This window comes from Tenrec ecaudatus, chromosome 3 (genome assembly GCF_050624435.1).
Source record: "Tenrec ecaudatus isolate mTenEca1 chromosome 3, mTenEca1.hap1, whole genome shotgun sequence".
In the NCBI taxonomy this organism is placed as follows: domain Eukaryota; kingdom Metazoa; phylum Chordata; class Mammalia; order Afrosoricida; family Tenrecidae; genus Tenrec; species Tenrec ecaudatus.
This window is the reverse complement of record NC_134532.1, coordinates 33,299,565-33,307,273: the sequence shown is the minus strand read 5'-3', so window position 1 is coordinate 33,307,273 and position 7,709 is coordinate 33,299,565. Positions and strand designations below refer to the sequence as shown.

Sequence of the window (7,709 nt, the reverse complement as noted above, 5' to 3'; positions counted from 1 at the left end):
TTAAGGAGACTTAATCAGAGAAAAATCCCATGGAATACTGAACGGTCCTAAAGAGGTGATTTTATTTCTCCTTAAAAACTAGGCATAATCAAGGAGTTGGAAACAACCCAAATTTCCATCAACAGATGAATAGATTAAAACACTATGGTACATACATACAATGGAGTACTACGCATCCCTAAAAGCAGTGATAAACACGTGAAGGACATTGCTGCATGGGAAGAACAGGAGGAAATTATGCTGAGCAGAGAAAGCCAAGCACAAAAGGACAAGTACAACATACGTCTGCTGAGGTAAGCTTAAAGGTGCAAAAGGGTCATAGGAAAAAGCTACTATATGCAAACATTCCTGGCATGAGGTCCAGGGAGTATGGCACGGGCCAGATCAAATCATCCAGGGATACATATGGAAGCCAACTAAAAAGGGGGGTGGGGAGAATGAAAAAGACATTGGTAGCAGGGGAATAGGGCACTAACCCACCCAAGGGGAGGGTATTGTTTATATCTCCACAGAGAAAGAGGGACCAGACTTCAACCCAGTGTACCAAGATGTGAATGCAGCATACGAGCATGAAGCAGGGAGCCAATAGAGGTCTGAGGGGCCAGCGCCAATCCCAACTATGTGGACAGTTCACCTCCCGCAGAAGAATTCACTTCAGAGGACAGCACTGATGCTACAGCTCAGGGGGAGGGACATATCAGACCAGGGGACACAGAAGTAAATGAAGGGAGAGGAAGAGAGAGTGGAATACATGCTGGCTCACAAAGTCTGGAGGGTGATATTCCCGCTCAGAGCAGCCAAAGCACAGAGAGAACCATAGGGCCAGCCCAAATAGGAGACACGCCATCCCTCACAGACCCATAGCATTATGGGGAATAATAGTGGAAAGAGTGCAGGAATTGCACCCAATCTGACCCCACCACACTGAGGTGAAACACTAAGGGCGTGCAACAGGACAGCAAGTGCAACAGAGCAATGAAGTCCCCAGGAAATACCAAAAGTGGACTTTAGGTCCAGGCTATGGAACCCCATCAGACTCAACTGGAAAGCACTCCTAATGGTCAACAAACAGACCTTGAACTATTTACAAGCTTTTCTTTGTGTTGTTGTTGGTTTTATTGTTATAGTTTTATTGTCATTTGTTGCTTTGTTTTGCTATGTTGTTTTCTGTGCATATTATTATCCCTGCAGTTCTCTCTAGAAAAGATAGGTAGGATAAACAATCTGGAGGAGAAAACAAAGGGATCAACTGTTCCAGGGGGCGGGGAACATGGATGAAGGGAAGGCAGAGGGAAAAGAAGTGGTGTTAACAAATCCAAGGACAAGGAAACAACAAGTGATTCAAAATTGATGCGAGGAGGATGTAGGAGACCTAGTAGGGCTTGATCAAGGGTAATGTAACTGAGAGGAATTACTAAAACCCAAATGAAGGCTGAATGTGATAGTTGAACAAGAAGAAAGTAAAAGAAAATAAAAAAAGGAAAAAGGAGGCAAAGGACATTGATAGACGCCTAATACAGGCATGTACAAATATATATATATATATATATATATATATATATATATATATATATATATATATATATATATATATATATATATATATATATATATATATATATATATATATATATATATATATATATATGATGGTGGGGAAATAGATCTATGGGCATTATTTACAGGTTTTCGTATTAAGGTAGCAAATGGACATTGAGCCTCCACTCAAGTACTCCCTCAACGCAAGAACACTTTGTTCTATTAACCAGGCATTCCATGATGCTCACCTTCCCGACACAACCACTGAAGGCAAAGCGGGTGCAAAAGCAAATGCGGTGAAGAAAGCTGATGGTGCCTGGCTATAAAAATATATAGCATCTGGGGTCTTAAAGGCTTGAAGACAAACAAGCAGACATGTAGCTGAGAAGCAACAAAGCCTACATGGAAGAAGCTCATCAACCTGTTTGATCACGAGGTGTCGAAGGGATCAGATGTCAGGCATAAATGATCAAAAAAATCATATCATTGTGAATGAGGGAGAGGGTGGAGTGGAGACCCAAAGCCCATCTATAGGCAACTGGACATCCCCTTACAGAAGGGTCATGGGAAGGAGAACAGCCAGTCAGGGTGCAGTATAGCACCAATGAAACATCTAACTTTCTTTGAGTTCTTTCCTCTTTCCTCCCCCCCCCCCCCACTATCATGATGCCAGTTCTACCTTACAAATTCAGATAGACCAGAAGATGTACACTGGTACAGATAGGAGCTGGAAACACAGGGAATCAAGGATAGATAAAATCCTCAGGACCAATAATGAGAGTAGAGATACCAGGAGGGGCAGGGGAAGGTAGGGGAAAAAAGGGGAACCTATCACAATGAAATACATATAAGCCCCTCCCTGGGGGATGTACAACAGAAAAATGGGTGAAGGGAAACATGGGACAGTGTAAGACATGAAAAAATAATAATAACTTAAATATTATCAAGGGTTAGTGACGGAGGAAGTGTGAAGGTGGAGGAAAATATTGAGGATCTAATATCCAGGGCTCAATTGGAAAGAAAATGTTTTGAGAATGATGATGGCAACAAATGTACAAATGTGCTTGACACATAGATGTATGTATGGATTTTGATGAGTTGTATGATCCCCCAAAAAATGATTAAAAAAAAACAAAACTAGGCAGGGCATGTCATTTGATTGATTCTCATGGGTTGGCCATATAATAATGAATTGAAAGAATGTCATCCAAACAATTCTCAGTGATGTATTATGTTCAATGTCAATAGTTTAGTTCAATGTCAATATATAGTCAATATGTATATGATCAATATACATATTCCTAATCTCCTGCCTAATGTTGAAATCAGAATCAGAGTTTATCTATAACTTCTATGATTTCAAATTTCCACTTTTCCAATGAACGGAATCAGTATTATACAGGCTTCTACAATTCCAGTAGGAAATACAGAAAAGGATAAAACACATCAGAAGCACCTGAGCCTTGATCATTTTCTTTGGTCCTTATAACACTGCCAGCAACTGGGATGCTCTATGTTTGTCTTATGTGGATCAGCTCTAACGATGCTCACAAATTTCAATCTCTCATGGGGACATCCCAGATATAATAATGCCCAAACCAGGCACTTCTTCCTCTTTATTCTGTGCTGCTATTGACACCCAATTTGCAGGCTGATGAGAGAATAAAATGTGAGTAATACAGAACCTGTAGGTCCAGATGCTGTTACTGTTCTGTCCCTCTTCTTAATACAAAGTCCCCAATCCTGTTAACAGTGCCCTTACTGAGTGATGGAAAACATGCTTATACCATGCCCAATAAATCAAAAACTCTTAATTTTCAGACATGTGAGTAAAAGATGACTTTATAAGAAAGAGATTGGACAATCAAATATACATGCCAAAAGAAGGGGGGGGGGAAGCTGGATCCCTACCTGACAGCATATAGAACTATCAATTCCTTATTGCGTGACTCTCAAGGTGAATGAAAAATCAGTGAACTTCGAAGATGATTATGTTAATTAAAGCATCTGGAAACATTTTAAATGGCCTATATAAGAAGCTATTATAAACTGAAAGTGAATTTCTAGAGGAACTATACATTGTATAGTATTGTATAATCACTTTAGAAACACATTAAAACTCACCATCATGTAGAGTTAGATGTATAAGAACCCAATAGGTCACAATAAAACTGCTGCACAGAGTTTCTGAGAGTCTAAAGCCATGACAAGCAGGTAGTGGGTTGGTACCTCTGACCATGAGGTTAGCAGTCCAACTCTTAATACATGTCAAAACCAGGGCTCCAAAATAAACACTTATGTATCATATTAGATTGAAACTTTATTCAGAGGGAAATGAAGTAAGAATTATGCATCCCCCCACCCCAGTGAGTGCAATTTTCAATTCCAAGGTAAACAATGCTTTTACTGTAGCATTATTTGTAGTACCTAATGTAGTTTGCTAGTTGGCCTATACAAGCATACAGTCTTTCTAGCTATGGCCCCTTAACTCCTTTCAAATATTTACGTGGGTTTGTCGCCCGCCAATGTGAATGAAGCAAAGGAGCCCTGGTGGCATAGTGGTTACTGTTGGGCTACTAACCCCAAAGTCAGCAGTTGGAAACTCGAAAGAAAGATGGTGCTTTCTTCTCCCAAGAGTAACACGGCTCTCTAATCTGCTAAAAAGATACAGACTGAAACTCACAGGGCAGTTCTACCCTATAAGCTCTCTATGAGTCAGTGTTAACTCGATAGCACTGAGTTTGGGTTTTTGGTTTAAGAGGATTGGGCAGCTTGCCCAACAATAGATTGGTACCCTTGTAGCTACACAAATAAGATGTCTGAAAACCGAACATGGGAATTAGTCACACTGGGCATCACATTCGGTTTTATTGAGCCATTTCAGAAACAGAAACTGGGATCTCACTACCATCAAAGAAGAAGAGCCTGGATCCAAGATTCTTTTTGGGGGGGTTGGGGGGAAACAGTTTTAATTGTTGTTCAGAAATATCCCCCAAGGTCTTCCAGGCATGATCTCTGCACACATCGGGAGTGTCGGGCAAGGGTGCAGGCCCACCAGCCAGCTAACCTGAGGATTGCCTGGCAAGCACACTCCAGTCCTGGCTCATCTCCAGCGAGTCTGTCAGGTCCATCAGAGTACTCCCCAGGGTATTATAGCTGTCCTTAAAGCTCTTCAATTCGAGGAAATGCTTGGCAGGTTTACTCTTCTGACTGGAAGGTAGGTGGGGAGACTTCAGGAGATTGGGTAAGGTCTCTGGCTGCTGACTGGTGGGGTCACTGAGAGCTCACACTTCCTGCTTGGACCACAGTGGCCAGCTCAGTCAGGGCCTCCTGATAGTGCAGGGACTCACTCTGGACAAAAGACCCCTGTCCCACAGCTGACTGTCACATAGTCATGCAGCAGGGTATCAATGGGGGCCTTGCGCATATCCTTGAAAGGAGTAGTCTTGTTACAAAGATCAAGCAGGTAGGAATGGAAATTTCTGCCCTTTAGGGAATGGGGATGCTGACCTTCCCTGTGAAATGGGATGTCAGAGGCAGGAATGGCGTCCAGAGTTATCTCTTGGACAGACAGTTGCAGCACTTTTTATTTCCCTGGGTTTCCAGCTGTGGTAGCCTGGCATCATCATCTGCAAGGAGCCAGGGTTCCTACTTGCAATCTGGAACTCTGAATAGTTGAATATCAATCTCTTCTTTCAGATCCTTGGGGGCATTGTGTCCCACAGGGACATGAGGGCCCCTCCGAGATTTCATTGCAAAATGCATGATTTGCCTTTTCACAAAAATAAATAGCAGTACAAACAGCAGGTTCCCGTAGGCCAGCGCCAGCACGATATTCACCCCGGACAGCCAGTCACTACTGGACGCCATGGCCTTCCCACCCTACACAGAGCTGTTCTGGTTTACCCCATTGCCTTTACTCCTCAGCCCGAGTTCGTCTGTGTTTCTTGGAGCTCCCCGGCCATTTCCTTATGGGGAAAGACTAAGTGAGAAAACATGGCGGCTTGCAGGGATGGGGGGACACAATTCTTTTATTGAAACTCTTCAATCCAGAAGACAGAGAGCTATGATACAAGAGAGAAAGTGATGGGAAGGAACAGCAACAGAGACATGGTGGTAGCAAAACAAAGAGACTGAGAGAGAACAATGAGATTAGAGGTCACACAACAAAAGAGCTCAGTGCCTTTGGGCAGGAAGTTAGTAGGTGAAGTAGTGTACATCTGAGTACCTCTCATGGTAACTAGACTGCCCAACCCACACAGAGCTGAGTGCATTTGGTCTGAGGCTAAGGGGCGGAGCGACCATTTATCTGCAGTGCTAAAAGAACTTTGTAATATTTGCTCATTCAGGACAGAGACCAGGAGGCTGCAGAGTCTGACCTTACCTGCAGGTATGTCTGTCAAGATTCTGTCTGAAAGGAGAACTGTACCTTGAGTCAAGTATGACTCTAAATTGTGTGCTAGGGTAGAAAAAGTAAACCCTATGTCAAATATAATTTAAGGAGATCATTTATTATACTTAGAAGATAACAAAAGGCACGTGCACGCATGTGCACACACACGCACACACACCATATATTTAAGGGAGGCCAATAGCATGAAGTCAAAATAACAACTGATAACAACAACAAGGATTCAGTCGGGACCCTGAATAAACAGGACATAGAACAAAAGACATTGTACGGATCATGATTGGCGGCAGATTAATAAATCACATGTACAGATGGGACTACAGCAACAGGAATGGGACCATGATTAGGACATGCACATTATTAAAGGGACTTACAAGATAGGTCCAGGGCTTTTACACAAAGCAAGTCAAGGCAAGACTCATGAAAATGGCCTCCGGTTTGTCCTCAGGAAGCTGATCTCCATCAAGGATACACCTAGGTAGGCAAGTGGAGAGGGTCTGGCTGGAAAGGAATGCAGGCAATCTACTTCAAAGGCATTTCCCCCAGGGGAAGATGACCTAGCTGCTTGGTTAATGATCAGATAGAATTTAATGGAGGCTTAATCAAATTAGGGACACAGCAAATAGACATTGAGTTGTCACTGTCATCAGCAACCCAAACCTAAAACCCAACTCGCTGCCATCGAGTGGATTCTAATTATAGCAGCCCTTGAGGAGAAGATGAACTGCTATTTGCTCACCCTGTTTGGAGTCCAGTGAATGGATTTGGTTCACAAACCAGTCAGAAGTTGAAATCCTCTCTGGTGATACTTCAATGTGCAAGACAGTAGTAACAGATTTCTAGCTCCCTAGATTGGCTCATATTTCTCTGTGGCAAATCATTGATCTGAAACAGAAGAGGAGTCAATGTTGAGAAAGACATGGCAGATTCTTAGCCTGTACTCCGCGTACTAAGTAGTGACCACCCCCACACCCTGGGATCAAACCATGTTCCAATCTGAGGGTGTTTGCATTAAACAGAGTCCACTCTATCTTTACAGAGCAATTTTACTAATTTCTCAAATATTCTTTTAAACTTTGGATCCACATTCTATATATACAATATTTATTTTCAGAATTAAATGGAAGTATTAAAAACCTCAAAATTCTCAAGCTCCATTGAAGCTAAATATCTTCATTTCACCAGCAATCTAACTGAAGAAATTAGTATTTTATGAAGAACACTCTTTACTAACCTGTACTGCACCTCAGACCACAGCCCTTGATGTATTTGGCTAAAGTGATCCAGGTGAATCGTGCTCACATATGCCACTCAAATCCATGCTGAGCTTTTCATCAAGTTTAACCCGCCCCAATCCCCTTGCATCCTGTGTATTCTTTACAATATCTACTGTGTGTGAAGAAATGTCTACCATTGGGTAACCCATTTATGCACAATAGTGAGGTAAGTAGAGAAACTTGCTGTAGAAGTGGCCTACAAGAAACAGAGGGACACCAATAGGACAACCCAGAGGTACCTTGGCCAACACAGAGATATCCTAAACAAGAAAATAAGCCAGGGGAAACCTTATTTGCTACTCTTTTAAGCTCTTGTGATTATGGTTGTCCAATTTTAAAGCCTTTTAGAAAGACTGCAGCCTACAGTCAAGGAATGGCAAAGGGTAGGTAGATGGTTGCCAAGATCCAAGGTAAAGGCAGAAGCTTAAAAGAATAAGACGGATCCAGAAAAGAGATGACTGGTCAACTATTTTGTCATCTTT

General features: G+C 42.2%; 1 pseudogene; it reads right to left on the bottom strand.

Moving 5' to 3' along the window:
* Positions 1–4,885: 4,885 nt before the first annotated feature.
* LOC142443212 (protein C1orf43 homolog) lies at positions 4,886–5,409 on the bottom strand (annotated as a pseudogene).
* Positions 5,410–7,709: the final 2,300 nt, after the last annotated feature.